This window comes from Lactuca virosa, chromosome 7 (genome assembly GCF_052849685.1).
Source record: "Lactuca virosa cultivar CGN04683 chromosome 7, Lactuca_virosa_CGN04683_v6, whole genome shotgun sequence".
Taxonomy (NCBI): domain Eukaryota; kingdom Viridiplantae; phylum Streptophyta; class Magnoliopsida; order Asterales; family Asteraceae; genus Lactuca; species Lactuca virosa.
The window spans coordinates 36941015-36954781 of record NC_136432.1 but is presented as its reverse complement, the minus strand read 5'-3'; positions in this window follow the sequence as shown (position 1 = coordinate 36954781).

The window sequence follows — 13767 nt, the reverse complement described above, 5'->3', positions numbered from 1 at the left end:
AGCAGTCCATGGACTTCCTTCTAGAAGGCCTTGGACGATTTCTAGAGGGCCTCCTATAGATTTCGTCCAACCCTTTACAAGGGAGTCCAACATCTCAATATTGCAAGTATTAATGATTTGCAATATCAGTCCCCGTACTTTTAATCAGTTCCTTTAATCCCAAAATCAATACCAAATTAATTTATGATTAAATACTAATTAAATAATATGATTTCTATTTAATATATTATTCTTATAATATATTAATAAATCATTTATTAACCTCTCTCTCCAATGTCATCCTGTCAAGTTGCTATGGTGAAGGCAAACCAAAAGGATCATGCTACTATCAGATCAAATACATACCAATTATAGTTATGGGCTTAGTGTGTTTTGGCATGAAGGTTGTATGAGACCATGCTACTCTGTGTAAAAAATCTAACAACAGATTAGTACTGATTATAGAAATAGAAATGAAATGGTGTGGGTACCATAGTGTGTTTTGGCATGAAGGTCGTATGAGACGTTAATATGTGGATCTTGCATATCGTGTCTTGGAAAAACATGGTGGGAAAGTTGATGATCTTATGTTATATTTGAGACTCTAATACCAGAGAGTGTCAGAAAGGGCAAGATGAAAAGATATATCAGAATCTAAGTTTAGGGAATGACGTACTAATGGAATTAGTAAAGAACGAAATATTGGTCACATGCTTATTCAAGAAGGGACGTGCGCAAACAAATTAGAACATAAGTAAGGAAATAGATGAATGTTGACTTAAGGTTGTATAACCTTATTGCATGATGTTGTTAAAAGTTCAAGAAGGGGACACAAGGGTAAAAGTGTCCAAGAGGGTTGGTAACCCCTAATGATGTGTTATCAGTTATTAGAATGAATTACAGTTGTGACAAATGACCAAAGTGATGTAACCATCAAGGAAAATGAAAGGTGGCAGGTATAAAATTCAAATAAGATGGTCCGCGATGTGATTCTTAGAACAAAGTACTTTTAAGGGGTAAATAATTGTAACATACTAAAATTTAAGACTAGGTTCTTTAATTAATAAAATAAATTATGAAATATGATTTATATAATTAAATCATTATGAGTTAATCCTATCATTAATTGATATGAAGTTTGGAAAGTTAAAATTAGGAATAGTAACATTTTAAAAGTTAAATGACCAAAAGTGTCAAGTTGACAAAGTGAGTTGACTAAAGGGTTGACTCATTTATTGTAAGGGACTAAAAAATTTATATAATGGATGGAGGGGGAATTTTTATGTCAAAAATTAAGTTAAAATCACAAATATTGAGTTTATGGTGAGAATTGGCAAAAATACTCAAACTAGAGGGACCAAATGTGACAAATCTGAACTTAAGATGCATCCACTCTTAATTTATGGAGTAAGAACGAGCTTGAGCAACAAAAACCCTTTTTAATGGATATTCTTCATCCCTTATCCATCTAGGCTTGATTCAAGTGAGGAATTAAACATCCAAGCAAAGAAATGAAGGAACAAAGATTTACAAGGTATAAAATCTTCCCCTCTTAGCCTAGAGTTTGATTTTGTGAAGTGGGTAAAGCCCCAATGTCAAATTTTATGAGATTCAATTATTAGGGTTTTGTTTTCTAACCTCCCTTAAGTGGTTTCCATGGTTCTAATCGCAATCCAATCATCCCATTGATGGATTTGATGATTTCGGTAAAAAGCTCCATGAACCCTAGAAATCTAATTTGGGGATATTGCAATGGATGATGAAATCGGTTTGTATTCTATGACCTGGATGATATTTGATGACAATGAATCCAATTGGAATACTCAAACACATTAATGATGGCAGAATTATGTAAAATCTTGGATTGAAGTGGATTTGGGGACAATATGATGAAACCGATGAAATCCTTTGCAGCTTAGAAATTAATGAGTAAAGGAAGTTCATAATCATGAATGGATACTCTTGTATAATTTGAATTCAAATAATAAGATGTTGGTTGATTCCAAGATTTATATATGGAATAATTGACCATAAGGGTATTTTGGGAAATCTAGGGATAACTACATGATGATTGACATATTGGAAGTGAATGACTTTCATAAACATGAATTGACACTCTAGATATGTTATTGGAATATTAACATGAATAGATTCTAGTTAAGTTCTAGCTCCAGTGATTGTTTTGACTTAAAGAGCAAAATGGGAAAGTTGGAATGGGATTGGACATTCCATAACTCCATTATGGAATTAATATGAGACTTGTATAATGTTAAGCACTTGACAACACCCAATGATGTATTTGATGATTTGGGAATAAGTCATATTGGTTAAAGACTGTTCTTGAGCAACTTGAGCTCTTAACCCTTTCATTTGAGTGTTTGTATGCATTATGAACTTAACATTTTGATAAAGGTCTTAATAATTAAATCACCATGAAGATAGGGACTAATTGTGTATTTGAGAAGTTGATAACCTTTATTTAGTTCTTAATAACCACTTGTTAAATTTTGGTGGCCATTGGAGGTTTAGGGAACAAGTTACAAAGCTTTTACCAAAATTCTGCATAAAATGGTGACTTACAGTTTTGACACGGGGGTGTGTCAGTCATGACACGAGGGCGTGTCCCTTTTACATGGGTTGTGTCAAAGGTTCTGTTAAGTGTATAGTTTTCGTGAAAAACATAGTAAACAACCACTTATTGCCCTCAAACTTTATTTATAATCTAATAGGAAGTAAATAAGCTTATGGGGAATATCTAAATGATAAAAATCCATGATGGGTATTTTGGTCATTTTAAAGACTTTATATCCATCAATTTCATATAGGAGGTGATTGAGAGTGTTTCTCTAACGATTGAACTAGAAGAGGACTAAGAAACCTTATTTTGATTGAGGTGAGTACGTGTTGGCATTTTCCCACTTTGGGGTACATGGCAAAATGGTTTTTATTATAATGAAAATGCTTTTATATATGAAATGTTTTGAAAAGAAAGTGTTAAATGTTTTTGGAAAGAATGTTTTGAAAGAATGCCTTGAAGGCAAGAATGTTTTTGAAAGCAAAAAACATTTTGAAAGAACGAATGTTTTGATAATATATTTGAAAGTTTTTGAAATATAGATGCTTTAATTTTGGAAATGAGTATTTTAATACCAACGTATGAAATATGTAAAGCAAGAAAAGTAATGACAATAAATGGAAATTAATGAAAAGAAAATGGAAAGTAATAAAAAGAAAGAAAGTAAAGAAATAATGAAAACTATTCGGGCCATGATACCTCATAAGAGGCACTAGAGTAATCTACTGGGGTGGCATCTTCCCTTCGTGACGTAGATGACCTGATCAACATGATACTGTTGGATTAGTGTCTAAGTCCATAACTATATTTGGTATGTACTTGAACCGATTGGCATGGTCCATTTGGGTTGCATGGCATCATGCATTTGGATAGACTAAAATGAGAGAAATAACACTTAATGTTTATGAATATATAAGTTCTAATATATTAATAAGATTGTTTAATTAGCATTGATCAAGAATTAATTTGGAATTAATTAAGTGATCAAAAGGAGACTAATTAAATATATGGGTTGATTGTGTAAATCATCCATACTTGTATAGTGGGCTAATGCTTCATGGATTATCAAGTTGGGCTAAAACCCATAGGATGTTCCATGGATGCTCCATGGTGTTTTTGTACCCATGGATCATGGAAATGAAAGGCCATGACAATTAGGGTTTACATGGTGTAACCCTAATTGTGACACACTATATAAGCATCTTATTCTTCCCAAAAATCGGCCACGATAAAGGAATGGTGAGGGCTAGCCGATTTCATGAAGTTTCTCATTTCTCTCAAGTTATTCTAAGTGTATTTGATGCTGTGTGAGCCATTTGAGGTGTCACACTTGAGGCACTAAGCTCTTAAGCTCCATGGAATCAAGCTACAACAAAGAGGTATGTAATTCTAATAGAATTTATATTATATGTTCTTCATATTATGCTAGTTAGGATAATACCTTGGAATATTCATATTTTGCATGTATAATAGAGAAAACATAGATCCAAGGTATTTAGGGTTGCATGTACACTTAGGAGTGTTAGAATGCTCAAAACCCTTCAGTGGTATCAGATCCAAGGCTTGTTTTCAATTATACTTGATGCAAATTGCTGAAAATGCTGAAAAAATCGATTTTCGGGCTGTCTGGGCACTGGACTCGCCGAGTCCACTGATGGACTCGCCGAGTCCATGAGGAAACTCATCCTACTCGTCGAGTAGGTTCATACACTCGACGAGTAGGACCCCCTGACATCATATTTTCGACTTTTAAGGCTGGAATTGGACTAGAATCATTACCCTAAGCTGTTTTTGAACCTATAAACCTGTTTTTGATGTGATAATGTTCATTCTAATCCAATTTCAAAGATAATTGTCAATAGATGCATGTTTTGTATTAGTTTAATGATTAGGCTAATTACATGAAAAATTTTGATTGAATTATCTTGTTCTTATGAGTTGCTTAGATTAATAGAAAAGTTATGTGAAATTGTTGTTTTCAATCCAAATTAATCTAAGAGTTGGTTCTAAAATGTGTTTTTGTAACTTGTCCTCAAGTTATATGAAAAGTCACATTTAAGATTCATAAAACTCATAAATATTTCCATAGGTTATGACTAAAGAAAAGTCATATTCTTTTAATAGTTTAAAGTCTTCCATAACTTGTCCTCAAGTTATGGAACTTGAAGAGTTTTTGAATTAAAACTACTTTAAACACATAAGTTATGGAATTGAATAGTTTTGAATAGTTTCAAAACTTGCCCTCAAGTTTTGGAATTTTTAAAGTTTTCCCTTATGACTACTTTTAATTCCAAGTTAAGCTCTTAGAACTTTAAAAGTTAAAATTCAACCCTTATACTTTATAGTATTATAAGTTAATAATATATATATATATATATATATATATATATATATATATATATATATATATATATATATATATATATATATATATGAGCAAGTCAGTCTTACCGTTAGTAGGCCTCAGTCACGAAGTCGGTCTATAAGGGGGGTATAAGGTTACTTCCTATAAAATGGCAGTTTAATGGGTGTCCGCTCTCACCCACCACTTCCTTGACTGGTGGAGGGTCGTTAGCCGAACGGGTAGGACAAGGACTGTAATTCTCCCTTCATTAAAAGTATTAATGATAAATACTAAGTAACTAAACTATTATGAATTCCCAATCTTAGTTACTTAGGAAAATGTGAATTTGGTGCTAACCCATGAAATTACACTTTTCACTTTGCTTAAGTCGGTTAATGGAGTGCGTGTGGTTAACCGGCACACTAGCTTGATTTAACAAGGTAGGCAAAGGGTAACTTAATGTTTATCATAGTATCGGTGGAGCGCGTGTGGTTAACCGGCACATCGATTGAGGGGTAAATATTAAGGGTACCAAGTATATTTGCATGGTTATTCACACCTTGTTTTGTGATTCTCGGCATCCCAGTCACAAAATTTGAGAGGGCACAATCGAGATTGAAACATGCCATTGAACAATTCAATGAATCTCAAAAGATCTAGGAGTTTCAAATCCAAGTAAAACCTAATTAAATTATTTCGTTTTCATGGTGGAAATTGGTGAATCGTCATTCGCCTACCTTCAAATATTTTATAGCTTGGATTACGGCATCCCTCTTCCATGTTATAAAAGTATTGTGTTGGGTCCTAGCCTTAATATTTCATATTTGTTGTTATATTAAGGACTTTAGATCAATTATCTCGAATATCTCCCAAAGGATGTCTAGTTCAGACATCTATGATCTTCCCAAATCTCTTGGAACTTCACTTCCTCCACCCCCTCCAATTATTCTCCCTAACCCACAAGTTCAAGGTCACTCAAGCCCTATTGGCAAGCAAGGTCTATGTGTGCTCACATCTTGCAGATGAAGTCACATATTGACAAGGCGGGAGAGTTGGGTGTCAAAGTCTTGAGAAAGTTGGTTGTTCAGTCACTTTCTAAGTCACATAGTGAGTTTCCTTTGGGACTACTATGAAACAGACTATGACATGACCCTTAATGATCTTATCTATTTGCTAGGTGCAGCTGAATCAGCAATGAATTGGAGCACTGGTAGAGCAAATTTGATTAGGAAGATCAACTTCCCAGACTTCCATGGACATTGACAATGGTAACATTGAATATCCAGAAAAGCTTTCTCTTCCCAATGGAAAGGGATCGGCCATACTCAACTCAGTTGACCAAATGGTAAAGAAAAAGGTTAAGTCTGAGATAGTTCTGTGTACCATTCCCAAAGGGTCCATATGTTTCTATTGCCAAAGGAAGGGGCGTTGGTTGCGAAGCTGCCGTAACTACCTGAAAGATTTGAGAGAAGGTCTAGTAAAAAAAGTTTGACTCTACTTCAGGTAAGTCCACTATCTAACTCTATTAAGTTCCTATTTGGTGATTCTTATTACATGATGTGACTAGGTCACATGTTGAAGTTTTAAGAATCTAAGAAAGGAGAGGAAGCTTAAGCTGATTCTGATCGTGAAGATGGATTTCGATCGCATGGTTCGGTGATCAGAATTTTGAGCTGTTGCTTAAGAGTTGTGATAGATTGCTTAGGAATAGATAACAACATACTTTTTCATATGCATTTGCATTGTACGGATAAGTTTTTTCCGCAAGTTTTAAAATAAAAGGAAAATTTTTGATTTTATTTATTTTAAGTATCCTTACAATGGCGTTTGTGAAAAATTGTTGTTTATATGGTTCCATTGATAGCAATATTGGAAAATGGATTTGATTCTTTCGTTTGTGGTAGTGTCATAATTTACCAAATAAGGAAAGATTCTCATCAACCAAGTTTCAGTTGGATAGAAACTTGGAATCATGCAAGTTGTATTGTATGATGAATGAGAATTTTCATCTTTGGAAAATTAAGACTAATTCCTTGTTCACATGTATATGTGAGTCAAGTGAAGGACTAAGGGATCGGGTACACATTCTTGTGCACTGATCAAGTCCACCACAAAGATCTATAAGACTATTCATCATGATTTACTAAAGTTTAGTAAATATGGTTATACTTACAAGTTTAAGTATAATTCTGAAGCATTGGAAAAGTCTCGATGGATGGCAGAACGAATAAGAAGAATCAAATTTGGCAGAAAGATAAAAGTTTCTCAAATCTGAAAATATGGGAGAGTACTTTAGTATCATGTTTTGTGATCATCTTAATGATTAAGAAATCATATCACAATTAGTCCTCTAAGGATATCTTAGTGCATTCCTATGGCTAAGAAGAGGAATCATGAATTGGTGAAATGGTTAAATCAAGGAGATGAGTCATACTTCATTCCAAAAAAAAAACAAGTCTTAGAGTCATACTCCAAGATTGTAACTTGAGTGACACATCTTAAAGAAGGTTTATTAACACTTGTCAAATGTAAGAGTAAAAGTGTCCTACTCTTGTACATTTGAAATTGGTATGTTGTGATGTTTTGGATAAAACAAAGACCAACTAAGGCCAATTGCGTGAAGTGTTTGTCTTGGTAAAGAATCGGCACTATCTCTTGAATATTTGGCAAGAGAGTCTTATATGTCAAGAGGACAGTGGGAGTCTTAAAGATCTTGAAAAGCTTCAAGATCTAATCAAGAATAAAAACCTGTAGTTTGACGCTAGCACACGACGTGAGGTTTATAACTTATCGTGTTGACATATTTCTATTTCTGTGCCCATTCCAGTTAAAGTTGGATTTGCATATGAGTTCTGAGAGTTCTCAATTGGTTGCATAACAACTTGGAAGCAATGACAGGCCCTTGTGCTGCCAGGTGGCAAGAAATTAAGATTGAGTTTAGTCCATATGAGTTAGGATTTGTCATTATCCTTGTCTTGTGATTATGGTTTTGAAAAATTCACATGGATAAGAACACATACACCATAAAATCTAAGTGTCATAAGGTTTCTCTCTGATTCATGAAAATGATGGTGAGGAAACACTTTCACTAAGTAGATTTTAAGTAGACATCAGTTGTGATATTTGCATTCTCAAAGTCGTTAGTGGAGCGTGTGTGGTTAACCGGCACACTAACATGGACTTGTGAGAAATGGCAAAGGTCTAAACAATTGAGACTATGATTACGACATCCCTTTTCATAGTTATAAAAATTGTTTAGACACACATGTGAGCTATCTAAGGAAAGGTGTGTGATTTTGATAAAGTCTTATCAAAACATCTCGTATCAGAAATCTGAACTTTGGTAAGAAAGTCAATAAAGTATTGATTTCTAGAAGTTCAGCTGATTTCTGAGTACATGTCAAAGCTAGTGGGAGCATAAGTGTTATACTAATAATCATCATGTTAGTGGGAGCATGATAATTATTATTAGTATTGCAAGATAGCAATGTTAATTATAGAAAAAAAAGTTTCAATTCTTGAAGTTGTAGGGGTTGAAAAGTTGTTTTGCTATAATTAAGGGAGAGGAAATTATACTTCATTTCAATTCTAAAATCTTAGATTGAGGTTTTAATCATCTTTAGTCAATATTATATATGAATTTTGTGTTGGAATGGCTCAACATAAGGAAATTCTATATATGGGTCCATTATTTGCGTTCTAAAATTCGATTATGATTACAGCATCCCTTTTCATAATCTGAATTATGAAAACTTGGCAAATAGAAATAGAAATATTATAGCAGATAGACTGGTCTAGTATCATGTCTTTATGTGATACATCATGAATCGTGTCCCATATGCTTCGGATATAGGATCGATTGCATGTGCTATAATATTCATCCTTTCTAAATTTTCCAAATTCTCAGGGCATTAAGAGGGGAAAAGTCTAGAATTGGATATGACTAATTTAATTAAGTAATTGTCGAGGACAATCTAAGGTTTACCAAAGATTGGTTGCTTAGGGACAGTTAGAAGTATAGTGTTAATTTGGAAGGACCATATTGACATATTCTGAAAAGAGGCAACTCTTGTTCATGAGTAATAGTCAAAAGGGGAATATGGAAATACTCCCATAGGTGGAAGTTATTCATTAAATCTGTGTAAGATTAGGAAACTTAATGCAAGAAGAATGTTCAAAGGCAATGAACTTTGAATATGAGACATCTGTTCCATGGAGTTGATCTCCATTGGAACACTCTGTAATGTCTGTTGACAAGTCTTTGTGACTTTGTGCATAATCATTACAAGAGGACCGATGCATATAAGTTTAGAATCAAACAGATTTAGGTAAATGGCAAGAATTTGGAATTCTTGCATTTACGGTAAGGATTTGGGATTGTGAAATGAGTATCATTGGAATTATGTTCAATCGATCTATTTCACAAAGTAAAAGATCATAGACAAACTTAGTGTGCATACTTGGTGTATGGCATAACTAATGTTTTGAAAAACATAGTGTGCATACTTGGTGTATGGCATGACTAGTGTTTAGAAAACATAGTGTACATGCTTGGAGCATGGGACAACTATTGTTTTTAATTAAAGTATAAAGTTGATAGTTTGAAACAGTATACAATGAATAATATGTAATCAATATGGTGATAAATAAAAGGTGTTTTATTTATATTCATAAGTTCTGAGACCATATTGGATTCGATTATTCTTGTGTTTCACTTTGCATGTTTTGACTTCCAGAATAACTAGGTCGTTCCTCCTGAATGACTAAGTTATTCAAACTATCCACAGTCGGTCATATGTTGGAAGTAGATATGAATCAAGACTGTCATGAAGCTGGATTGTAGATGTCCAAGGTATGGGACATAGCAATTGGTACTACAACATTCATAAGTACTCATAAGTTCTGAGTATTGGATTCAACCCACGCTCATTGGAATCACTTCATGGATTTTATCACGAGTGATCATGAGACGATAATATCTTATATTCTTCAAACCTAGAGATATGAGTTGTTACTATGAGTTGGTTATACATTGATTGCACGAAAACGCATTGGTAACTCGATGTTATAAAATATGCCTTTGTGTATGATTCAACAAGTAGTAGAACAAGCCATATGAGTCGAAGTTTATCCATTCATTTTACCCTTAAAGGGATAAAAGCGATATCTGTGGGCCACTCGATGATTTAATGATGACACTTGTGAGTGCTTGGCCAAGCCAGGACTGATTTGATTTGTTCAATTAGTCGGTCATCATAAATCGGAAATCGGGAAACAACAAATGGACAGAGAGAATAATTTTAATACATGTCTCATTCCATATGATATCTAGAATGGAGGAATATATGATCCCTTATCTAATAGACGCGTTATTGATTTGTTCAGAGATCGACGGCAACAACTTTTTAGAGCTACGATTGCTAGTTGGGTGTTGAAGTTATACGCAATAATAGTTTTAGACTTATCCAAGTGGGAGACTGTTGGATTAGTGTCTAAGTCCATAACTATATTTGGTATGTACTTGACCCTATTGGCATGGTCCATTTGGGTTGCATGGCATCATGCATTTGGATAGACTAAAATGAGAGAAATAACACTTAAGGTTTATGAATATATTATAAGTTCTAATTTATTAATAAGATTGTTTAATTAGTATTGATCAAGAATTAATTTGGAATTAATTAAGTGATCAAAAGGAGACTAATTAAATATATGGGTTGATTGTGTAAATCATCGATACTTGTATAGTGGGCTAATGCTCCATGGATTATCAAGTTGGGCTAAAACCCATAGGATGCTCCATGGATGCTCCATGGTGTTTTTTTACCCATGGATCATGGAAATGAAAGGCCATGACAATTAGGGTTTACATGGTGTAACCCTAATTGTGACACACTATATAAGCATCTTATTCTTCCCAAAAATCGACCACGATGAAGGAATGGTGAGGGCTAGCCGATTTCATGAAGTGTCTCATTTCTCTCAAGTTATTCTAAGTGTATTTGATGTTGTGTGAACCATTTGAGGTGTCACACTTGAGGCACTAGGCTCTTAAGCTCCACAGAATCAAGCTACAACAAAGAGGTATGTAATTCTAATAGAATTTATATTATATGTTCTTCATATTATGCTAGTTAGGATAATACCTTGGAATATTCATATTTTCATGTATAATAGAGAAAACATAGATCCAAGGTATTTAGGGTTGCATGTACACTTAGGAGTGTTAGAATGCTCAAAACCCTTCAGATACCTTGGTGGATCTATTTTTTCTTTTCACCTCAACACTGGACTTGGATAGAAATCCAAGGGAATGATACCTTGGTGAATTTATTTTGTTCTTTTCACCTTGGCCTTTGAAAGCATGATGTCTCGGTGGACTGATTTGTTTTTTCGACCTTGGTATTGGAAATGGAAAATGGAAAAGGATTGAATGTATGATAAGAAATTAAATGGTAAGATATGAAATTATATTTTTGATGTTTATGAAAAGAGTTTATCTTGAAAATGTTTAATGGTCTAAAACTATGTTATGTTACGAATGAAATGATTTTTCATATAAATGATTGAAATGTATAGGGTCACAAACCCACATAACTCACGAGACATTATTGTCTTACGTATCTCTTTTAATGCCATGTATCTTAGGTTAAAGTTAAGGAGAGAGGATGATAGATGAAAGTTATAAGTCCAGATATAGAGAATGGAGTGGAACCTCTTAAGTTCGTTATTAATGTATTGATGTAAGTCGTATTTGCTTGCTATGGTTGTATGATGCTTAATGGTAACACTCAAGGTTTTAATTATAAATGTTTTTGTGGGACCGGTTTTTATCAAATGTGGTTTAACACCCGAAATGATTTTTATAACCATAAAATTCTAAAAGTTTGAAAAAAATGGGGTGTTATAGTAAATACCTGAAGTACTAGTCTCTTCCAAACTTTCTTTCCAGATAAGAGGAGTAGATCCTCTTCCATTGTCCAGTTTCTCCACAAAAGAAACAAGATCCATCTTTGTGGGCCTTATTACATTTCCAGGGCTTAAAGGTGTTCAGTCCATGAAAGATGGACCTTCTAGATCACACAAGGTGACTCTTTTGGCCTTGCATTATTCCATTTTTTAAACTAGTCTAAAAACAAAATATCACTGTATTTATTGGAATATTGTTTAACCTGTTATATCATCATATATATAACTAAATTATTCAAGACTTTCTGGAAGTCAGGAATAACTATTCCTAGTTTGATGTTAGAAGCATCTTTAACATCATAGTGATTCCTTTACCAGGTGTCATGTACAGGTCAATTGCTCAAAGCAAATAGTTTAGGACTAGGACCTTTAATAGTATACAATTTCATATCTCTCACGAGATTGTCTCTTAAGACCTTAACCCATTCATTGAAGTTGTATCTATCGAAGGTTATTGTTTCATTAAGTCATTAAAGAAAATAACAATTTCATGGTAATGAGAAAGGATTATTTAACTAAAAAATTTTAACAAAATTCATTTAGTATTTTCAATATTTAGACTCTTTAATAGTTAATACCCTTTTAGTTTTCAAAAACATTCATTATCAAAGTCTAGGATCCAAGTTGCAAACCCAATAAATGGTTAGGTGACCTTTATCTCATTTATTTGAATCCAAACCGGTAGATATCAATTATCAATTATATCATACAATATAATTCTTATATTGATGGGATCACTAATAAAAAATTTAATTAAACATGTTTGATATCATCTATGCCTCGGAACTCTCTTGCTTAGGTGACCTTTATCACAAAAGATTTCCACTCAAATCATCCAATTTGAGAAACATGTGTAATCGGCCTATAAGTTGGTTATAGAAATCATGAAGACACCCAGTCCATCAAAAGATAACACTAAGTGGTTAGGTGACGTTTATCCCACTAGTGCATACAAGAGATGTGCGAGTGTTCTTCAATATGGATTGCATAGATTTGAGGTTTGTAAAAGGGTATTATATATGTTTTATAATTCTATTTTAAAAAACATATGATATCATGGTTATTACATCCATATAATAAACAGTGGTACAAATTTTCAAAAAAAAATCTCTTTTAAAGATTCTATATAAAAAGCTAGTTTTTATATAAATTTTAATGCGATTCAATTTTAATAACATGTATTAAGTTTCAGTGCATTTGAACATTTTATATCTTTAATAAAACATTCCTTTTATTAATTATATATTTGTAGTTTGTATAAGTTACAAAAATCACAATTTTAAAACTTATATTTGAGTATTTCAAAATTTGATGTTATTAACGTTTTTATAAAACCGGATTTTATTTTAAAACAATAACTTGTTACATCTTATGTCCAAATTATAAATTTCGAAAATAAAACTCCATGTGATGTTTATTTTGTCTAAAAATTATTTTAGCATGTGAAAAACTAATTTATCAACCACACATAATAATTGCATAAAATAAACAACAGAAACATGCATAAAAAATATATGTGCATAAACATAACCAACTAATGATATTTTTTGTGAGCCAACACAAAAAATGTCAAATCTATTCCTAAAATGACATTTTAAGGGACCAAAAATTTTTCTTGAAATGTTGTTGTGGAAGCTCTCATTTGAGACAACACTCATTGCTTGCAAAAGATTGAAAAAGTTTATTGAAAGCAATATTTCAGCAATTGTCGCTAAAAGTCCAACAACCCTTAAGAAATTGTTGGATTAGGTGTCTAAGCCCATAACTATAATTGGTATGTACTTGAATTGATAGTAGCAATGTCCTTTTGGGTTGCCTTCAAACCTGCAATTGAATAGGATAACTATTAGAGAGAGAATAATGATTTATTAATTTATTACTTGGTTGATAAATTATTTTG